The sequence below is a fragment of the Syngnathus scovelli genome, chromosome 11 (assembly GCF_024217435.2).
Source record: "Syngnathus scovelli strain Florida chromosome 11, RoL_Ssco_1.2, whole genome shotgun sequence".
NCBI lineage: Eukaryota > Metazoa > Chordata > Actinopteri > Syngnathiformes > Syngnathidae > Syngnathus > Syngnathus scovelli.
The window spans coordinates 7011428-7034548 of record NC_090857.1 but is presented as its reverse complement, the minus strand read 5'-3'; the positions used below and the strand labels follow the sequence as shown (position 1 = coordinate 7034548).

Here is a 23121-nt window from a genome sequence, read left to right as displayed (position 1 = left end):
GGCCCCTGCAGAAGCTCAGGGAGTGGCTAAGTGGGTTAACCCAGAGGCCCAGTCAAAGCCTGTGGAATGGATAAGTGGGTCACCCGCCCTCCACTGAACACTCAAAGGATCCACTCTGACTCCTCTCCCTTTTTATTATTAGAGCTGGTCTAATGTGTGAGGGGACCACAGGAAGGAGCATGACACTCATCTCCATAGGACTAAAGCAAGATTGTCGCAATGTATGGCCAGTATGTTTTTGCAACTACAAAAAATAACCTGCTGACTCTGCTGAAAATTGAACCAACCCAGGAAGTATGGGAAAAGAGAGCCACCATACAAGTCAAATCCACTAACAGTAAATAATGGGAAACCTTACCTGACCAGGGTGCATCTGGCCCAAAATCAGTCAGCAGGGATTGATTCCATCATGCCTGTGACCCTAAAGAGGAAAAGCAGTGAACAGAATAGTATATGAAATATGAAATTTAACCACGATTAGATCACTATGAGTTGTAATATTGTGTGCAAGTGGCTCCCACACAAACAGAATGAGTGTTTCGCAACGTAGATCAACAGTCCCTGAGGTAACAGCCGAAATCAAGATCTTATTACTTAAGTCCCGCTCGCTCGCTTTCTCTCTCTGCCTCCACACACACACACACACACACACACACACACACGGAGATGCACAGTGGCTTGTCAGCTGCCAGACCCTGACGTCTCCTTTCATGTCGGCCAGGCCTCCGAGAGAAGCTGAGAGATGCTGAGGGGCGCGCCGAGCCTCCCAGGGCTTTGAGCGGCGTTTGATTCCTGCTAGATAATAGCTGGTTCACTGTCAGCTTCCGGGATGATCAGTTAAATCCTTAATCACCGCCTGTCCACTTGCATGACAGTTGTTTTTGGACCCGATGAGAAAAGTAATCCCACGTGAGAAGCAACAGGGTTGAAAAAATATAATAATCATGTGGTGGTAGGGATCTAGATGCAGGTTTATTTACAGGAACTGAATTTTGTCATTGGAGCGTATGATTCTCCAAGCCAAGAACTTTTAACTGACAGCATGACAGGAAGAAGGTTGACCGTTCCACCTGTCTTCGAACCTCCTTTTTCTCCTATTTCAGAGGAAGAAAGAAAGACAAAAACGGTAAAGTCGTCACCTGTCAGCCTGTCCTGTAGTCCCGTCACGGGCGGAGTGGCGTGGGGAGATGAGCGGCCTTGATCAAGGCTACTTCGAAGTAAGGTGCTGCCACCGCTGACAGCCTCTCAACTCTGACCGCCGCCTCCTTTAAGATGGGGGGAGACAAAGACGGAAATTTCAAGTTGCCGTCTTTTTGTTCAGTTCTGGAAGTCAAGTTCAGGTTCAGAGGGCATCAAAGGAAGTTTTGGAAAATTGGGGCACTGACACTTTTGGAGAGTCGTGAATTATCTTTGCACAAATTCAAAGGATTCAAATGAATGGGGTGATCTGGAATAAAATCTGGATTGTCATGTTTGTTGCAGATGAGGATAAGAAATTTTATGAACGTGATCAAGTGAAATCATTTACTCATTTCACGTGATAAAATGAACAGTCATTCCCCCCGAATTTCGCATCGGAGCTTTACTCACGGCTGTTTCTTGGAGTGCATTGTTACATTGCTCGAAATAAACCCACTTCAAATACAGTGTTGACTTTTTGTGGGATTTCCGACTGAATTCTTTTGAGAACACAAGGACTTATACAGCTTATTCCTTCCGCCTCTTCCTTGTTCCTGCACATCCCGCTCATCCATCCTCACTTTCTCACAAGCACCATCACGCGCACAGAAAGATGCTATTGTGGCTTCGCTGTAAAAGACGGTCCCGTACTCAATCGCCTCATTTCCACATCTTGACCTTTGACCGCTTGATTCTAGCCGACGGCGCTCGGCTGCAAGGGACAGGGATTCTTTCAGCCAATCGAATCGGAGCGCAGCTGAAGGTCAGCGGGTCACCGTCGCACCGTGTATGGAATTCCATAGAGCGGCAAAGGTCAGGGGTCACACTCAATCACAGCCCGCAGAGCCAAGGAAAAACATGACTCCTAAAGCCACAACGCACAACAAACGGTGATACATGATGACGCAACCTGATGATACAATCTAATGGAGGCTCTGCATTGTTTTATTTGCCATCAATAATGGTCACACCATGTGGGACTTTCCAGGATGGGAACACTTGGAAAGTACATTAGAACCTTGTAGAACCATGTTTTTTTTTTTCTTCTCACAATTCAGCAGGTCAACAACACTGCCAGACTGATATTCAGTTACGAACTAAGCAAGGGTATTTTTTTATTTCGTGAGTGTGTACAAGTGCATGTCAGTCAGTGAAGTCTCAGAGGTGCCATCTGCAAATCTATTGAACGATCGTCAAGAGACTACCAATCTGTGCGCGAGTGCAATCTCCGAGGGAGCATGCAGGCCACGTCTGCTGCTTAACACTCACTTTCATCACGCGCACGCTCAGAAGTGACAGTCCCTGTCTACAAAGAGATTTAAAGCATCGCCAAGAGACCTGCCATCTCTTTTCCCCTCTCTGTCTCTTTCTCACTCATGCAAACACACAAACATGGAGAAATACCCGCACAAAGCTTGCAACAACGGGCCCGATGATGTCACCCAGAGACGTCTTTTAGTCCCACATAATTTCCCATTATTCTTCCTAATGAACAAGAGTGAAGCTGTTAAACGGTTCCCCTTTCCCATCCCTCCTCTTGTCTCCCATAACCCTCCGCAACCTCACATCCCGTCATCCCCGCTAAATCTCCCTCGCATCCCGGGCTCCCTATTGACAAGTATCCCCAGAACGCACCGGCAAACACAAGGCCCACAAAAGGCTGAGCGCCTCGGCTAACAACCGATACACAAAAACACAACAACAAAGCGGTTGTTGTCAGGCTGTTAAGTCCTTGCCACTGTATCCGAGGGTCGGGGAGACGGTAAGCAGACAGTGAGAGGGAGAACGGGATGAGATGGGCTTTGGAGAATAAAAGCCGGCTAATCCTCGCATTTGGATATGGGGAAAACGCAGGCCCGCAGGAGGAGGCATCAAAGCCCAAGCTAAATTAGCCTCCATCCGGCGAGGCAGAGGAGCAGAGAAGAGGCATGCGGAGTGAGAGGAGCGCGGAGAGCTAGTCTCCTATGGGCCCAGATTAGCAACACACACTCATTATTCTCCAGCATTGCGCGCAAGCACACATGCACACACTGCCGTGCCCACAGATTAGAAACATACACTCATTATTCTCTCTCAGCGGGACACTAAACCCCAAAAATCCAGCACGCTTGCTGGGAGCACTTGCACGGAGACTGGCTAACCGAGTAACGGGGCCCATCATTGCCTTTGTGTGCATTGTTAGCTAGGCCGGGAGCTAGCACCTCACTGGGAGTATCTCCGTGTGTGCGAGTGTGTTTGAGGCGGAAGGGAGAACAGAAGCCGGCAATTTGGATGGGAGGAGAGTGGTAGTTTCATTCAATGCCACAAGTGGAAGCCCTTCAAAACATAGTACATTAGGAAGTTGGGATTTGCACGTTTGGGGCCCTTCATCATCATTATAATTATCCATCCATCCATCCATCCATTATCTGTACCGCTAGTCCCCACGGGGGTCGCGGGCGTGCCGGAGCCTATCCCAGCTGTCATCGGGCAGTAGGCGGAGGAAACCCTGAACTGGTTGCCAGCCAATCGCAACAGCCATCCGCAGTCGCACTCACACTTAGGGGCAATTTGGAGTGCTCAATCGGCCTACCAAGCATGTTTTTGGGATGTGGGAGGAAATCAGAGGACCCAGAGAAAACCCTCGCAGGCACGGGGAGAACATGCAAACTCCACACAGGAAGGGCCGGACGTGGAATCGAACACGCACCCTCTGAACTGTGAGGCGGACGTGCTAACCAGTGCCACACCGCGCTGCCATTATTTTTTTTTTTATTAACTATTAATTATGATGAATTATTATTGATTAATATTATTAATAATTATTATTTATTATTGTGGTTGTGGAAGTGAAGACAAAAGCTAACAAGTTATCCACACACACATCGCTGCATTGATACGTAAGCCACAACTTTTTTTTTCATTTCAAAAATATTTGTGAGCAGTCATCCTTGCACCTGCCTCACAGATGTGATATTTAAAGATGTAAACTCTGACTTGTAAATCATTCCGATTTGGCAGGGCTGCGCAAACTCTTTTCCGTGATGCGTCAAATAAACAAAGGTTTTATGATGCCAATTAACAGTACGGCTCTGGATTGGATTTTTACTGTTGTTTCAATATCTGTGTGACTGAGCCGTGTCCCAAAATGGATTGCGCTTGACCTTTGAGGTTCGACTCCTTTAAATCATAAAACAGACGAAAACAACCAAACCATAGTGGTCTGTGCAGAACGCTATGTTACCAAGCAGGTCGTTTGCTCTCCCACTCACTCACTCACTCACACCCACACACACACACTCGCGCACACACACCCACATGCACACACAGTAGCAATTATGGCAATCAGCAAGCCGACCCAATTAGTGTTTCCTGCTTGTTAAGCCCTGGGGGTTGGCTGCTCGACCACCTCACTTTGCATAACTTAATCTGCAATGACAGGGTGTGACACCCAGACTTCTGACCCTAACTAGCTGCCTGTGCGTGCATGTGTGTGTGCATTTATGTATTATAAGGACTTTTGCAGGTCCTCAAAATGTCAAACGGATGTTAAAGTTACAATTAGGCCCAGGGATGGGGAAACTGGTTTTTAGTTACGTTATGAAGAAACACATCATAGGGAGACCGTCTATCGATTGCGATTGTGAAAGCGAGCGAGCGCGAGAAAGAAAACGCCTATTTGTCCAACCTATGTGTGGTTACAATTTACAATCACCAAATTACTCCCAGGTTGAGGGAGACCCGCGAGTTCACAGATCCAGGAGAGGAGTACGAGATCTGGGCCTGATTTTGCAGCTACCTCCCGTTTCTCTCATGGGGGCTTTCTCCTCCCTCTTCTGCCTGTGCTACTTACAGGCTGATGGACAAGTCTGTTAATATGCAGCACGTGAGGCGAGGCAAAACAAGGTCTTTCCAGAACAATTCGCTGCCGCCCCACACACACACCTCGAAAACTTCCACTCCCGATTGCGACGGGAAGCTTAAAAGTAAGCTCACCTCTAGCAGTGGTATGATTGTTCAAATTAGTTTCATGGTTAAACACTTGGGCTGTTATGGAGTGAAAGTGAGGCCCCTCCCCTTTTTGGTGAGTGGTTGCCCCGTGACACATGTTGCCAGGCATTAAAGCTGACAGAAACCATGGTTACTGAAAACAAAAGAACTATTGTGGTGGTGTGTTTGATCGTAGTGTGTGCGTACATGCGTGTGTGTGTGTGTTTGAACTCGGTGTGAACTGCATGGAGTCTGCGGAAGCGGGAACAAAAGCACAGCGGCGGGCAAGTGCGGCCATCACCCGGATTGCAAAGAAAAGAAGGAAAACAACAACTTGTATCTTCTTCGCCTCTCAACTTCCTCTCCTTTCTGTACTTTGAAAGTCTCCATTTTGCATTCATCCCTTTCTTGACTGATTTTTAACAAGAAAAAATGATGTTGTTGCTTTTTGTCTTCTCGCAAGGAAGGCATAGTGGGAAGTGTTTTCTACGAATATCTCCCTGGTGCCAATTCCATTAAAGGCAGGCTGATAAACAGGCTAGGATAATTAAAGGGGAGTGATAAATAGTCCTGCCTTAATTAAAGGGGAGTGATGAGGACACGTGTCGAAATGTTTTGTTAGCGGGCCAACGGACAGATGAAGGAGGAGAGTAATTGCTTTGGATTAATTATTTGGATATGGGCAGCGAGAGGGTACACACATCTCTTGAGGGCTCTTTCAGGATGGCGGGATGCACGGAAGGAGGGGCGGCAGGAGGAAGCATAGCGGGCTTGGTATCAGGAAAAAAAAAAAAGGCTTCTATCGCCGTTTGGCGTTTAACAGCCTTCTGCTGTTCAATGAAAATTCTTCTGGCTGGTCAAGGGGGGGGGGAAAAGGCTTTTCATATTTTCCAGTAAATACTTTCACACCTGGAGGCCAAGCGGCTTCACTACAGGTTTCAGCTGGTGTCCACTGAGGAGCTGTCAGAGGCCAATTACCTGAATCACGGCTGCCTCAACTTCAGTTATTCTTTCACTTACCCTTCTCGTCTTCCAGAAACCTTGTAGGCCTATTCGTCTTTTTTATAGGCCAGGTTAAAGCTTCAGATGAAAATGTCTGAGATTTAGACTCATGGTGGCACAGATGAAAACTGAATGATGAGTTGCAGAGTAGCAGATGTGGAAAAGCAGATTGGTTGGAAGTAGGGCTGCGAAATCCAATTTTGATTATTGCACTCCACGATTACAAATATGCCATCATCTTAGAAAAAAAAAAACAATTCATATGGAAAAGCATATTGGTTGTAAGTAGGCCTGCGCAATTAATTGGATTTCAATTATGATAATCGTTAAAAAAACAATTCACACTAATTTTGAGTTGTTTTCAAGCAGGCGCACACGAGACCAGCTTATCAACATTAAAGTGCGAAAAAAAATATTTTTGATCAAATTGAGGCAAACAGGCTCTGATTAAGGGTCATACAAATGATCCAAAATAAGGATTGATTTTATATTTTTATCAATGTGTTACTGTGTTTCTTTGCTATATCATTTTTCAAAGCTAATAATAAGAATCCTGAGAGCTTGCGACTGCCCCTCTGACGCACTCATAAATGTTACCTCAGTGCAGCAAAGAAAGATTTACAGCCCATATACAGTACACACACACGCCTCACCTTTCCACCTCTGTCCATGTGTGTGTGAGAGCAGGTAGGACCATCTGCGGTGTAGATCACAGACAGATGTGCACAGCTGCACCACCAGCCCAGATCACCTTACATAAATACTTTACCATGTGAGGGATTCATTTGGCCGCATTAATTGACGGTAAACTTGCTCCGTAACGCCGGCCCCACACTAATGCGGGCCCACTCACACACACACACACACTTAAGATAAAAAAGGAAAACACAGTCCTGCATCACAGGTGGCTTTCTTCACTCACAGGAGCAACGAATGGGTAGCCGGTGGTAACTGGACGCTGATCAAAAGCAAGATTGACATAAATAAAGAGCCTGCAGGAATGCATTGTGCAAACAAAATATGAGCTGGGCCCCCAAACATTCCCCAGGGGGGAGGGCTGAGGAGGGGTCGGCGAGGGGGTGAGAGGGAAGGAGGTGGAGTCCAATACTTCATTTTTTCTTTATTCCTTCTTGTACTCCTGTCCCTCATTTGCCGCCTCGGTGAGACAGACAGACAACAACCGCGCAACAGATGTGATCGATGTTTCCTTTTGGGCAGCCAAACGAAATATTAAAACAGGAGGGCACAACGGAGTAGATTTCACCCCTCCAGTGACTGTCTAATGTTCTGCCACCTTTTGTTGTCACTTCTAAACTGGACTAAAACTCTCTTGATATTTAATCCTCGCTCAATGAACCTTTGATATGGTAGCCGTCACCCAAAAGCCCCTTGAGGTTTGCGTACACACCACACACACATATGTACACGTGCGCACACACACGCGCAGAAAATTGCCCTGGGGAGTTTCTATGTATCTTTCGGGTGTCTGTTTGTCTCCATGTAAGGCTTTAAATCTAGAGAGGAAAACAAAGTGGCATAGTCCATGTAGACACACACACACACACACGAATGGCCGCAACACTACCATAAGAGGAATTTACTGTTGGCAAAGCTTGACCAACCCGCGCTGGGACATTTTTAGTTTTTCTTTCCAAAACAGAACCAAAGACCACATCATTAATACAAAGAAGACACTCACGTAGCAGAGAGGACACGTGCTCCGAGGTGAACAGATTGCACTCATCAACACAAAGGATTCCAAAAGAAGATATTTTCCTTGAATTTGTAAAGCAGGGCTCGCTGAGCTTTTGGAAATCTACTTTTTGGGTACTGATTGACGTGAGAGGGCAGTTTGATGCACAGTTCTGAAATAAATTCACGCAAATAATTTTTACTTATATTGTTTGTTATTAATAATTTCTCTGTATACAATGATGGTGTTATTTCTCTTAATAACTACAAAGAATGAGTGTCTCAAACCATTGGGGAGCAGAAGCAAAGGGGGTAAAAAAATAATTGCAAGATCGAGTCTACAGGGCCAACACACACACGTCTCCACCTGTCGACAAACTCTCAGCGGGGACTGACGCAAACCTGTCAAGCACCTGTTCACCCTGAATTCTGTTTATTTGGATGTTTGGGAGTGTGCGTGCCCTGGAGCAAGGCACCCAGGAAAGGGTGAGAAACCCCTCAGGTGGCAATAGCGCTCCTCAGGGGCAGAGGAGAGGGTAAATCCCTCTAAGGTGCCCCCCAGTTCTAAAACAACTGTGTCTCCGAGGTGACTGGACACATGGGACAGGTGAAAAATAAAAACAAAAATCCAAGTTGAGCACTGAGGGGAGTCTGGGATTCTCACCTTATTGTCTCCTTGTGGATGAAAAAACAGCTTTGATGAAGCAAGAGCGGGAAGACAGGAAAGAAAAACAAGGCAAGGTAAATCTAATTACAGGGGGGCCAGATATGGCAGCAACGTTAGTTAACACTAAGACAATAAACACAAATCCCAGGCAAGCATGCTGTGTGCGTTCGCACGAGCGATAGGCACAGGAGGAGGGCAAGAGGGAAAGATGAGCCCATGTTTGTTTGTACGTGGCTGTTTCTCAGGCCCCGAAAGCTGGCATTCCTGAGCCGCGCAAACACTCACAACTTAAGCGCTGACATTTCATCACAGGCCAGGTCAGATCTCAGCACACGCCCTGTGGCAAAGCTACACTACATCAAGACAGATACTACAAATGGCTGTCAATAAAGCACTCTGCTTTTGGTTGGTGCTTTATGGAATCCACCGGCTTGAAAATCATCTTTTTTTAGAACACCAACTTAAAGACAGAGTTTGGAAACATGTTTGCAGCAAACTTTGCATAACGGCCAAGAAGACTAAACAAAATGCCTGAATGACTTCCCTTATTGATGAGCGGTGCTTAAAAACGTGACATTTCCCACTATCGTATATCTTTCTCCGTTCCATCACGCTCGTTCCAACTTTGGCCTCGCAGCAGGTCTCGCTCACTCGCACCTGCCTGCTTTGTCCGTGCACGAGTGTGTCAGTGAAACCTAAACACTTGTAAGAGGAGCTTTTTCCAGTACAGACACTCAAAAACAAACGCTGCCCTACGCAGCCACATAAAAATGGTTGGAATTGCAAACTGAATGCTCCACAGAGTCGAGTGTATATGCGTACTCCATCTAGACTTTCCAGGAGGTCAGAAATAAGGTGGGCAGCAAGCTGTCGTATTAGTGCGCTTTCATCATGGATGAAGAATGGCCATAAAAGGCAAAAGCATCACGCTCGCAAATGCTTACTGTAAACAAACGGTGAGGAAGCGGAGAGGGTACGAGATGCCATCGGAAGAGGTGAAGAAAAACTTCATCATTGGTTGAAGCATGTGGTCACTCTACGGTCCGTTAGGAACTTGAGGGATGATTTCCAAAAAGAACTGGGATAAAGTTGGTGCACCTTAGGTGGAATTGAAACTTCTTGTAAAATGGGATTAATTTAGCAACCCCAGTGACGTGTCTGTTTTGGCTGCTCAGCAACAATATGTCTAAAATCAACTGAACTTCTATTCACATGTTCAGAAACTAATAAAGAAGAAAAAGTGACAAGCCACTCCACTTCTAACACGCCGTTTGCCAATGTATCGCTAATGTGTAAATGCTTTTATGTGCTTTTGTTCTTATTATATTCACTGACTTGAATTAGCCTGGACCAGTAAAACACACACACACACACACACTCACATATATACACACAATAACGTAACAATGCAAAGAGGAAAAACATGAGTCAGAATATTAAGTGTGAAAGTAGGCATCCGCCAATGAATAGAGTAAACCACAGCAAATGAAGAGATGCATCAGAATGGAAGAGTATGAATGGAGGCAAAAGGACAAAACGGCGTTCGGCTGATTTGTGTAATGCCATTGTGGAAATTGACTTTTAAATGCAATGTTACATTTTGGCACTGGTAGAGAAAGAAGATGGAGGGTCTATCAATTTTTTGCTTAATATGAATAACAAGATGGAAAAGCAAACAGACGAGTGAAGATAGAGGCCAGGAGGAAATGCATTTGTGAGGCACACAAACAAAAGTGCGACAAATTTCATTAATGAGCTTAAGAGTATTCCTTGCAACTTGGTCGTTTGGGTGCTACAATTAGGAGCATTTTCTCAGCAGAACATAATGGGAATGTAGACTGGACAATGTTGTTGTTGAAAATTGGGTAGAATGGACAATATTGTTGTTGAAAATTGGGGATAATTTGTGTGTTTTGAGTGGTGTGCTGTGTTTGGTTTTTTTCCCTGATCACAGCCAAGTTAGTATTTTTTAATAATTGTGTTTATGTGTGCGCCTAGTTAAAATAATTTAGACTTGATTTATTATCATTTGAAATCATTTTATTCTACTTTTTCAGTTTTGGATTAATTGTCAAATTTGAAAATTGAAAAAAAATGAATAATTTGTTGTCATTATTCTGCTGCTGTACAGCTAAATTTGTGATTTTATGACTTATGATTTTAGGTTGTGGATTTGTGATTCTGCCATATGTGTGTGAAGAGATTTTTTTTCTGTTCTTGTGTATGAAAGTTAAAAGTTTTAACACTTTGGTTAAAACAATGCCTGTACAGTGAAAGGTGTCACAATGGTAAAAATTTGACAATTGGTGCCAGATTACTATAAAAAAAAAAACAATCCATTAATTCTTGATGAGAATTGTTATCAAATATCATCAAATTGCAGCTTGACTCAACATTTGGATTGCGTTTAATCCAGACAATTGCAAAAAAAAATAAAAAATGATGCATAAACTCCAACACAGGTGGACGTACCAGGAAAGAATTTGTAAAAATAAACTTCCTGGAGTTGAACTTGGAAAATATTTCATCTCTTCACCCTGAAAGCGGATTTGGAACACTTAAATATATGGCTTACTGAATGATGTGTCAGAGTTTACATAGAAACACAGGTGCACCCTTAAGCAGTGCTTTCGCGCCAGAACAATCAGCATGTTTATACAAAATGTCAAGAAGAGCCGGCTCTCTCTGACAAAACGCACTGAGTAAAATTGGGAATTTCCACCACCACGCGTTAAATGGCGTAAACCGCATTATCCGTCTGGAAAGTACACACACAGAAACACACACAGGGTGCGTCGTCACTGACGACGACTGATGGTGGAGTCGGCGGGGACAGAGGAGTCAAACAAAGAGGAGAAATATGAAGACAGGAGGAAACAGAGAGCCAAAATAAGCGAGGAGGAAGCAGAGCGACGGAGCACAGGATGAAACTGACACATATTAGAACAAGCAGGACACACAGAGAGAGATTTCCCTTCCTGAGCGCTCATATACAGAGATTAGTGGGGGCGGGAGAGAAAAATGAAGAGAGCGTTGCCTTTTTTGCTAAAAAAAAATATATATATATATATTAAACTGCAAAGAAAGGCGAAACTTTTTAAACCCTAAAGGCGTTCTTGTCACTGAGTCTTCTCCCATAAATTTACATTGAATTATTAACTTGCACGATGTGACTGAAGTGCAATCATTTTTGATTTGTGAGACGATCAACAGCTTAGATGTATTTGGACAGGAATGAATTGCTTGGTTAGTTTAAGAGAAATTAAGTACCGTCTGGAGTTGGTATCAAGCAATGTTTATGACACACTGCAGATGAATAAAATGGACATAAAATGGACAGCACACAGAAAAAGATGCTAAACTGGGAGGAAGCTAGCGAAGAGGCCTAATCTAAAAAAGTGAGATTTTACATGTGGCGAATGTTGAAGCCTTGGTGAAGGTGGCGCAGTGTGCCGTCCTTTATTTTCCTATTCAACTGTGAAAGAGTGAGTTATTGAGTGGCGGATTCTATTGTCAGATCCTATAATCATTTAAACAAGCAGCATTTTAAACTGCTGTGAAAACAAGGCCATTCTCACCTTACCTTCTGCTAACAAATAAAAGTGTAATTGATGTGCAGTCAGCTCCCAGCTCGACGTTTTGTCTTACGCTTCGCTGGAAAGATTGTGACATTGGAATCTCACGGAATATTTTTGTGGACCTCCGGCGGGATCTGAGGTAAATTTAAGACGAGAAAGAACTTTTTTTTTTTTTCATTTCCACACAAAGCTCCGTGGCCTTAGCAGGTGTGTGTATTTTGATTTACTTCAGGGAGAGACTATGAAGGTGAGGAAAACTAATATTTCTCTTGAGAGAGATTGATGTGATCTGTTCACAAGCGTCATTGTTTGCGGATGATTTGAGACAAGAGCGCCCGTTCTCAGCAGACATTGCTGTCGGCGTGTGTGTCAACAGCAGAGCGCGAGCATCAAGCAAAGAAATTGCTCTATTATTTTAGCGACTGCAACAAATCAGTCTCTTCACCTTTGTCCCTCTCGGTTGCTGGAGCGAATTTGGACAAACGGAGCCGGCGCACATGGGAGCGGCTGCTCGTTCGTGCACTGCATAAGCCCGCCGGAGTGAATAGACCCTTTCACGTCCACAGATAAAGGAATGAAGGGCAATAAACTGTGTATACTTTAGTCACTAATACACTTGAGCTGTCCTTTCATGCTATTCAACCGAAGCATCTCCGAGGGGAAACATGGTCACACACTACTGAATATGAATAAGAAAAAAAAATGTTAGCATTGCTGGAATGTTTATTTAGTGTGATGCCACTGTCCAAATGGACATCTGCAATCTCATCATAAATGGCCACCACTATTAATGTTTCTTTAAGTGTCAACATGAATGTGAAATGCAATTGAACAGACAAATATAATTTTGCGAGCAACATTTGACCCAGCCTAAGGAATGAAAAGGGAAAAACTAAAAAAAAAAAGAATTAAAGTACTTACTCACCTTTTAATATAATGAACCTCTTTGGATTCTGTTGATATGGTGGAACTTTCCATTCCTGTTTGAGTGGAATGATCTGGAAGTACATGGAGAAAATGTTTGGATTTTAAAGTGCAAACTTTAACCAAATAAATCCATCTCATTGCAATATGGGTTACTCCTGATCAAATTGGATGGAACAATTTGTTACCCACAATCCTTAGCAATATTTAAAACATTGCTACGCTTACTGTCGTTCTATGCTAAAGTAGATAAACATTGAACAAGTTTACAATCTATAATTGTCAACTGAGACAAATCACTCTGAACTCACACCATGAACATGATTATCACTCAAGATGATAAATTTACTTTTACTTTATAACATTTTTGTGCCAGAATTTTCTCTCTTTATTCAACTGTAGCAATAATTTTGACTTTGACATCACAGTCTTATATGGGATTTCATTCCAAATCAGTAAGCTTCTTAAAGAAAGTTGGAAGAAAGGTCACGAGGTTTAGAAGCCATCAGCTCTGAACGAAACTAACAGAAACTAAGATGAAAAGCAAATCCCATTGTACCCTTTCGTATCCACACTCCTCGACAGACACAATCAGGTTTCAAATTGTAATGGAGATAGCTCTGGATTGAGTGGGTCATGTGATTACTAGAAATGTTTTATATAGGTGAGCATCAGAGGTGGACACCAACAGTCGCTTAGCGGACGAAGAAGAAGCAGAAACATATGGCGGTCACATCTGTTCTCCAGCAAATCAAGTTGGCTGGAGCACATTCAAATGAGACAGATGTTTGCAAGAGAGCTGCTTCTGGCACAACGCTTCGCGGTGTTTAGATGTTTCTTGCTAAGTGAAGATGATGGGTGACTACAGCGCAGGTTTACTGTTACATGTTAAAAGGCGGATCTTTGCATTTGTAGTTGATAGCGTGATGGCTAAAACCGCCAGGAATGGATTTTTTTTTTTTTTTGTATGTTGTAAAATTTGAGTTTTATTTTTTTGCAGTGGTTTACTTCTTTTTACACTTGTGTGACAAAAGTCACATGGGCAAGGTGCATCTAACAGGACTCCCTATATCTGTGCCTTTTTGTTGATAAAACTATTTTATTCTTTAGATCCTATTCTCAAATGTGTTTTTTGTACTGATTGAAGTGTTTTCAGACTTGGAAGTAAGCCCAACTCCTTACTCATATTCCAGTGTTATAAAATTACTTGTAAATTGCTAACCCGACCTAATGTTTTTTTTAATTATAGTGCATTTTTGCTTTGCAACATTAATGCATTTATTGAAATTATTTTTTTAACTTAATGTGGATTTTAAAAAATGACATTGATCAGAAAAATAATGCACTTAACACGTACAGAATTTTGCTAAAACGCTGCATTTTGTTTATTTATGCTGCTTTTCATTGGCACTAACAAAGAGGAAGCATTTACCTTTGTCTCAGCTCATTGTGTGCGGGTCTCTGTGGAGTATCCCTCCCACTGGAAGAGACAGAACCATATAAAAGCTTCATTAACTCACAACAATTAATACATTCATTTCACAAATCAGTAATCAAGGCGAGTGATAAGACAATGCAGCACACATCCTGACTGCATTGACTTCAAATGCATTCATGCAGGCAAAATGCAATATTTTGTTTTTCAAAGCCGCTTTTCCTTCTGCTAGGGATAATTTGAGTTAACTAACCATCCAACTGCCCTGTCCCCCTGCTGTCAGTTAATATGAAAGCTTATAAAGCATTTAAATTAAATATCATACAAACCTTGTGGATTAGGCCAAGCTCACCTGAAGCTCACCTGTGTTATCACACCAACTTCCTGCAATGGAGCAACTTCCTGTTTAAATACTGCCACTAGTGTTTGGGAAGGGAATATACAGACTAAGAACTGACTTCAGGCAAAATGTCAGGGATTACACAGCATGCAAAAGTGGATATCTTGGAGTTTAAGCATAAAGACAAGACTAATATATATATTTTTTAATTCAGTTTGTTTGGTTTTGCTTGGGTTGGGTTCTATTGTTGTCCAAATCATCTATAAAAATTGAGTTAGGATATATTTTGTACTTTCAGACATTTATGATGCACTGGATAGTTTAAGTGAGACAGATCTTTTTTTTTTTTTAATTTAATTGCATTCCTGAAAAGTTGGAGAGTTATGCTTGATTATGTGCTGTAAATTCAACATGACACCACATGATCTGTGAGAGAAGCAGGTGGTTGTCTCATTAAATTGTCACAAAATGTATATGTTGAGGAAAAAAAATCAGCTCAAACCAATCCAGTTCTTTTCTAAGAAATTCCACCACTATTTCAGAGAATACAAAAATGGAAAAGAGAAATGCAAGTCAAGTTTTAAATTATTGTTGCAGCCTGCAGGTAAAGAGAGCATTCAGCAAAGTAATGTAAAATGTATGTGAGAACTACCACTACCTGTCAAGCCTCTCAAGCCATTTTGCACAAGGAAGGTCAAACATCCTCGCGAGCAAAACTTGCTTGAAATTGAAGGATAACGTTAAACGTTTTATTTCAGTAGCAGCAATAGAATATTTGTTAGCACTTTAACAAATGTTCAAAAGTACAGTGTCACTTTTAGTCATGTCTTCATAAAATGTGTTCACAATTCTTCATCAGGCTTGATGGGCCACACTTGAGGAAAAGTGTCGGTACTTTGTTCTTTTTTTTTTCAGATGTGTCACGATAATGAGAAGCGTCAGGTTCCATCAAGCGGAAGAGGCCCGGTCCACATTACAGATGCATACATCACTGCCCTCATTTCAATATAATAACACCTGTCAGGCCTGATGATGGCCGTTCATGATGGCTCAGTCTCGGACCCACGTGTGCCCTCTCACATCACACACCTGCACGCACACGATTACCAAATCAACAAAACACATGTATCGTGCGACACGAGAAACACAAAAGAGAAATTACTTCACATCTCCTTTGGTACATACAGTATACGTACCGTATTTTCCGGACTATAAGGCGCACCGGACTATAAGGCGCACTTTCAATGAATGGCCCGTTTTAAAACTTTGTCCTTATATAAGGCGCACCGGACTATAGGGCGCACCATTAATGCATCATGTCAGATTTTTAATCCAAATCAAATCATTCTCCATTTTATCTTTTTTATTTCAACTTCAGACGCAACAAATTATTTTATAATCACAAAATAATGATCCATAGTCTTTTTGATTCATGATTCATAGTCTTCAGCGGGCCACTTATGATTGATTTCATGACACAATGCTTCGGGCCAGTTTAAATTTAGGAATTCGGTCCATATATAAGGTCCACCGGACCATAAGGCGCACTGTCGGCTTTTGACGAAATTTTAGATTTTTAGGTGCGCCTTATGGTCTGGAAAATACAGTATTCCAAATTGCCCAGAGGGGTAAATGCAAATATGGACGGTCCTTGTGATTTAATAGCGATTTTGCACGCCTCCCAAATGTTTTAACATCATAACCATCAATATATGTTACAAATTAGAATTAAAACAGAAGAAAAAGAAAATAAATGTGGAAAAACATGAACAGCTCTAACAATATCACTTAACAGAACTGTGAGGGGGGAAAAAGTTCCATTGTGTTTAAAATCAGCCACAAATCAAATGTTTTCGAGAATATATCACACTAACTTCATTATTACGAGATCATCTCTTGCTGTGTGTACTCGAACGGTGAAGAAAGGAATAAAGTGAGCAGGTCTGCTAATGGACTTCATACTGAGGTTGGTCACTGCAGGCTACTGTCACCTGCTTTTAACGTTTAACCAGCGGCTGCATATGTAAAACGTCTTTCTCGTGCACCGGAAACCAAGAAAGTGTGTTGTTGTGTGCACAATAGACACACACACACAGCAGGAGCAGTAGAACAAGGCATTACCATAAATTCATTAGAGTGGTTGGGCAGCATTTCTAAACATGTAGAGATGTTGTTTACAATGTGCGACTGGATGGATTACACAAGTACACACAGACTAGTGCGGGGAAGGCTCCCATATATACACACTGTTTACACTGACGGAGGAGGAGGGAGAGTGGGTTCGAGCACATCGCGGCACAAAAGTCCCTGAGTGGCATGTTTTACACAGAGAAATAAACATTGAATAAAATAAACAGCACTCCACTGTGTCAGGCCGCCACGCGCATATAAACTCTGTTTTGTGTGTGCGTATGGGCGCTCGCAGGTGTCGATGCTTCTATGCGTTCATCGGAGCCAATAATGGTATTTAAATGATGGTTTATGACATAACCCATGTCTGGATATCCTGGTTGGGTTTAGGTTCCAAAATAAAGCACATTTAGGGTGGGGGGGGTTGAGGCTTGGTCGCCATGGTTGCAATAATAACAGGAGCAAAAAAAGAACATCAGGTTGCTGTTCTGGACTGTTGCGTTAAAACGTGCGACAGAAAAAGGAGGTTGCGTGGTTGAACAAGGGAAACAAACAGTGGTCATGTGAGTTGATCTCATTGTGGTCTGTAACTTTTAGAAGTGGAACATATAAACAGGCTCCATAATTGACTTACAGCGGAAGTGTACACACCCCTCTTAAAATAACTGCTTATTCGTATGTTTGAAATAAAAATGACACTACGATAACTCGCACCGCTTATTTTTCTGATTTAAAAATGCAGATGACCTTTGACCTCCACCCATTCAGTTTTGAAAGTTCTCTTTAGGGTTCCAGGTGAACTATTGGTGACTATTGGTGTGATGTTGCCCTGATCTGGTCAGCAGCCAATCACAGGGCATTTACAGACAATATGTTTGTGTTATTTTGTTAACTATTTTTCTAACCTGAATGTACACGTCTTGTTCACTAAAATCACCTGCTGAAGTTTATTGGTAGACTTGAGGTGCGTTTAGTGACTGCTCACAAAATAGGACATCTCAATGACTCGTAATTGAGCACACTGCAGGGGGTACGTGGACACGTGGTTGGGTGATTTATTGATATAAGCAATCGTTTCCCTTGGGGGTACAAGCTTCCCAGGGAGAGGAGATGGGACTTAAATACGAGCATTAGATTTGAATTACTGGTGGTAGTGGCCTTGACATTAAGCATATGAGGCTAAAGAGAGGATGTGCACCAAAGGTGACAAGGGTGTTGATACAAAAAAAGACAAAGGGATTCAGAGAAGACAGGATGAATTTATCGCTCCTTGGAGAAGTGTATCTCGACATGATGGGAGGAGGAGGAAGAGAGGTGAGGGCAATCAGACAGGTTGGACGAGGAGAGCACACACAGACGCGTCCTGTTTAATGTCTGGCTGACATTTCTGCTCTCCATTGCCTTCCCGCTCCCGATGGAGACAAATGATCCGAGGGGAAAAAGGCGGAGCCAACGGCGTGCGGATGGTAGAGTTGCACCTCTCTGCCTTGCGCTTCACTCAAGGGCACAAGTCCCAGACAAGGTCACGGGTCAAGGTTCACAGCAAGGCCGACCAATGGGGAGGTGAGCAGATCTAGGCGGGACCAGCCATCAGAACTCTCTGTGACATTGTCTAGTGATTTGTCGTATTGAGGGTTTGCACATCCGTCATCTGGCATGCGTTCGGGCTATGTTAAAGATGCGTTTGGAAACTTGGGAATGCTCTTAAGGGCAGTTGAGAAGCTACCTTGTAGCTCCCTACTTCAGTCCTTGACTAAAATTCCTTCTGGATTCCGTCACTCTATTAACCCGTGCAACCCGGCTCCCTGCATGTGTGTGTGCGTGTGTGTGTGCAGAGAGGCTCGCATTCACTGTCACTGCTCTGTGTCTGGTGCTGATTTCATTGCACTAAACGAAACCATCTGCATGCTCATGTGCAATCTCACACACACATCCTCACACATGCACACACATACAACACGCACACAATGCCGGCTCCTCCTACCCCATCAATTGACCTCTAAATGCCGGTGTCCATATCAGCAGGTGAAGGATGTTAGCTACCAGCTTCCTCAATGACCCTCATATTCATCCTGCATGAGCGCAGGCTGCTATATAGGTTAGCTGTGGAGTGATGATATTAAACGGGTGCCATCATGGTATGTTTTGTCTGTAAGCAATTGGATTAAAAGTACAAAGGCAATTTTAACAAAGTATAATTTAGGAGCATGGAAAGACAAGAGTGAAAATAAAACTGTGAAGAGACAAAAATTTGTGTTGGTTGGCATGCAAAAATTTGTTGACATCACAGTTTGTCAGGGCTCAGGTAAAAACTGTGATGTCATTTTCAAGTTTCAAAATGGCCGCCACCTGAGCTGAGTAAAAATGGGTGAATTAATATTCTACAAACACAATGCCCAACAGAATGCTATGTTTCGACTAGTGGATGTGCATAAAACAAACTGTTTGGAACAAATTTTGACTTTAAAATTTGCTGTTAACCAGCGTCACAGACCACCCAGTCAATCACAAGGCCCCTATAGACAAACAACCAATCACATACAAGTACATATACTGTATGAACTGTATCTGAAGGTGTTCAATTTAATGATGAACCAGATGTTTGGCCTTCTGCATTCCAAAGAGTGTCATCCGAGCCGGTTCAGTTTCCCCGTCTGGTTGAGTCACCGATTCTCGAGAAGCTGCCGTGAGCGACAGAGACAACAGGCAGCACAGGGCCTGAGAACACTTCACTAACCCGAGCGGTACCAAGACAAATAGAGGGGTGATTGCTTCCCCGTGGGCCATCTGGCTTCTCTTAAGGCAAGCGGAGGGGAGAAACAGGGTGGGCGTTGAATGTGTGCGCACATTTTAAAGGCTGCCACTTTACGTGGGGTAGTTCAAACACATGTCTGACTCGCCGACCAATTACAGCCAATCGCTGCTGTCGGGCCGACTGCTTTCGCCCGTCAATAAAAAACATTTTGTTTGGGCCCGCTCAGGCCTCACTTGGATGGCCGCCCAGCGGCGCAGTGGAATAAAGATCAGCGTGATTCAACGGAGGAAACCAAGGGGTGAGTTTAGTCACTGAGGAGGCAAAGGGAAGGGGGGGGGGACGGAAGGGGGGCACAGTCTGCCCCTGTGAGCATGACTGGGTGGGTAGACTCAGGTAAGGATGTTTTCCATAGCATGGGCGTATTGCTTTCCTATAGCATGGCAGTTATTTTAAGTGTTTGGACGAGGTCCCGGGTGAAACCTTGAAGCCGCCACCTCTGAGCTACAAAACCAAGCACTCAGGACCGCAGATTTATTTCAGCTCCAGTGGAACAGACAGGAAGTCCACCGCTTCTCATTTGGGGGCAAGCCTGGGTCAAATCAGGGCCCTGCTCCATAACGGCTTGCTGGCCACATCGCCACCTGCTGGGTCACTGATGAACTGCGTCATCCACATGATAAATCCAATGTAGTCTAATCCTGTACTTGATGCTTTGTAATTCATATTTCACTCCAAACAAACACACCGCTCACTTCCTGTGTCGCTGCTCTGGGTCTTCTCTTTCTTTTGAGACTTAATAGTAAACAGAGAGGCAGTGGGCAGGGAACAATCCACACAATGGGGAAATAATAACTTAGTTGTCACCACAGATACACACTTTTATTACTGCCAAAGTACAATGATACATCTGGCTTCTGTTAAGCGTAGCCCGGCATTACGATTATGTTTGCAGTAAATCATGAGAAAATAAATGTGAGTCAGTTTAGATCTACACGCCCAAATGGATGCACACTTAAATGTGACAGGCCTTTGCGTTCAATATGGACATGAATGGACTCTCAAAGAGTTAAAATTTTAGTGTGAGTCAGTTGTTGTTGTGAATGCACATGAGTGTGTGTATGGGCTGAGGAATGCCCCTCCCAGATAGAAAGTAGGGGGCCCGGGCCAGGGGCTTCACAGAGAGAGAGAGAGAGAGAGAGAGAGAGAGAGAGAGAGAGAGAGAGAGAGAGAGAGAGAGAGAGAGAGAGCTTAGCAAGGGGCCCATCGTGTTTTGTTCTGTTCCACATCAATGGGACATCAAGCCGGGTTTGGGCCTGACAGCACCCGGATTAGTGACTCTCTCTCTCGAGCCCTCCCCCTGCATACATGTACAAACACACACACATACACACACAAGCGGGCATGCACTGACAAACATGCAAACATACTTGCAGAGAATGGGCCGACACACAAGTGCTTGAGTGCTAGATTGTAATTTGCAGGTGGCTACAAGCAGAGGACAGCAGTTCTAAATAATGGTGTGTGTGTGAGTGTGTGTGTGTGCGTGCGTGCGTGCGTGCGTGCGTGCGTCATTGCTAGAAATTACGGGAATTTGTAGGATTATAATGTCTTTAAATGTTTCTTTCCCAAAAATTGCTTAATCATTCTCATTTACATGCGTAATAATTTTGAATTCCCCCTCAGGGATCAATAAAGTATATATTTAATTCAACTACGACAGGCTGTATCAATGTTAGATGGTGAAAATAATGGTCATAAAGTCACTGGTCAGAAATAAATAATCTCATCTTGTTGTATGACAGTCTGCTGATATCCAATAACAGAACTCAAAATTTAAATAAATAAAAGTAAATGACCAGTAAGCATTATCAGAATTTTGATAATTAAGAATTTTGAATGTCATGTTTTGCTGGACTTTCAATGCGTTGCACTCTTTTGTGCACTCTTTTTTTCCTCCCAACACTGCAACATTAAATGACTTGAATGAATCTCATTTGCAACCAGTGGTCCACATTTGTGGGGGTGTTTTGTATATGCCATAGAAAATATTGATTCTGAACAAAAACTCAAGGTTTTCTAACAAACTCGCTGCTCTTTTGTTGAGCACAGTATAATATTAATTGATATTCTCCACTGCAATCACACCAAAGACGAGATTTTATATGTCGACCTTCTCATGAAGTGAGACAATAATCACTATAATAAATTATAGACATTTTTTTTGATAATAATTGAAAACCATTTTTTTTAAATAACCACTAAAATCATTTAAATTATTTGGTTAAACATAACAACATTGATGTGCAAAATCTATTGTAAGGGCTTTTGGGGGGGGGGGGGGGGGTTGGAACTGCTCCCTAGTGTGTGTATGTATGCAACAGTTCATACCTCGACTGGACCTTCAGCTGACAACAAGTACGTTTGATGCCGACTACTGTTGGCCTGTGAAGTTTCCAGTGAAGCAATCCCCTCCTCCCTTCTTCTTCCGTCGGTCTGGGCTTTGGGGAACACATCCATGTCGGCTCCCTCCGGTTCCCCTATGACTTAATTAGAGCTCTCTGATTCTCCACATTAGTTTACTGTATAGGAACAACTTTTATCCCTTGCTGTAATCAGCTTGGCCACAAGAACAGAACACAATAAAAAAAAGGGGGGTAGAGGCTGTTTGAAGTTTTCTTTTGTGTGATCTTGAGCACTTGAGCAACAAAAGCCCAGTGCAGCTGGTCTCACAGTGGAGCGCCGCACGGACGAGTAGGCACAGAACCTGCAGCCTACAACACCTGTACGGTTCGGTTTTCACGACTCTCCACTTCCTCGCATTTCACTAAATGTGTTCGTATTCCACATGAAAATCATTTGGATGCATTATTTAAAAGATGTCTCCCTGATGAAGTGTGTCCCTAAAGGGAATACATTCAGCCGTTTATTACCATTTGCCCTCCTCACCCATTGTAAAAAGATTTTTGTGATGAATTCTTGAGGTGTCATTAATATGCATAATCAGGCAATGGCAGACATTAGCCCTTTTAGCTCTATTATCGGGAGATGGCCATGACAGACTGCCTAGTTTTATGAACCTCCTCGTGTTTCTTGTATGAAATATTCTCCTCTCTATGATGGTCAAGGTGACCTCCAATTTGATGGTTGTCTATGCTATCTGCCTTTAAGGGAGGAGTTCATTATTACACGTTTAATATCAATAATGACAAAAATAGTATAAAGCTGACAAACTTTATGAGGCCTTTTTGATAAACAAGGTGCTTTGGATGTATTTGTAAAATATTGCTTAAAAGAATACATGCACGTTATGGAATGTGTTAAATTCAAATATTACAAATATAATACAAAGAGTATTGTTGCAAAGTCGAAGTCTTTGTATTTGCGGTTATTAAAATGCAGATTTTATTATTCTTAAAGACAGGTTTGCAATCTGGTTGTCCCTCCACTCCT

General features: G+C 43.0%; 1 long non-coding RNA gene across 2 annotated transcripts; it reads right to left on the bottom strand.

The window, feature by feature from the left end:
• Positions 1 to 358: 358 nt before the first annotated feature.
• LOC137840726 (uncharacterized) lies at positions 359 to 14820 on the bottom strand. Of its 2 annotated transcripts, XR_011087667.1 has the most exons (5): positions 14776 to 14820; positions 14444 to 14491; positions 13013 to 13085; positions 1140 to 1265; positions 359 to 421 (listed from the first exon to the last, which is right to left on the bottom strand). It is a non-coding gene; the product is annotated as an uncharacterized lncRNA (long non-coding RNA). The 2 variants fall into 2 exon arrangements; XR_011087668.1 differs by lacking the exons at positions 359 to 421; positions 1140 to 1265 and adding an exon at positions 10921 to 11046.
• Between the last annotated feature and the right edge of the window lie 8301 nt (positions 14821 to 23121).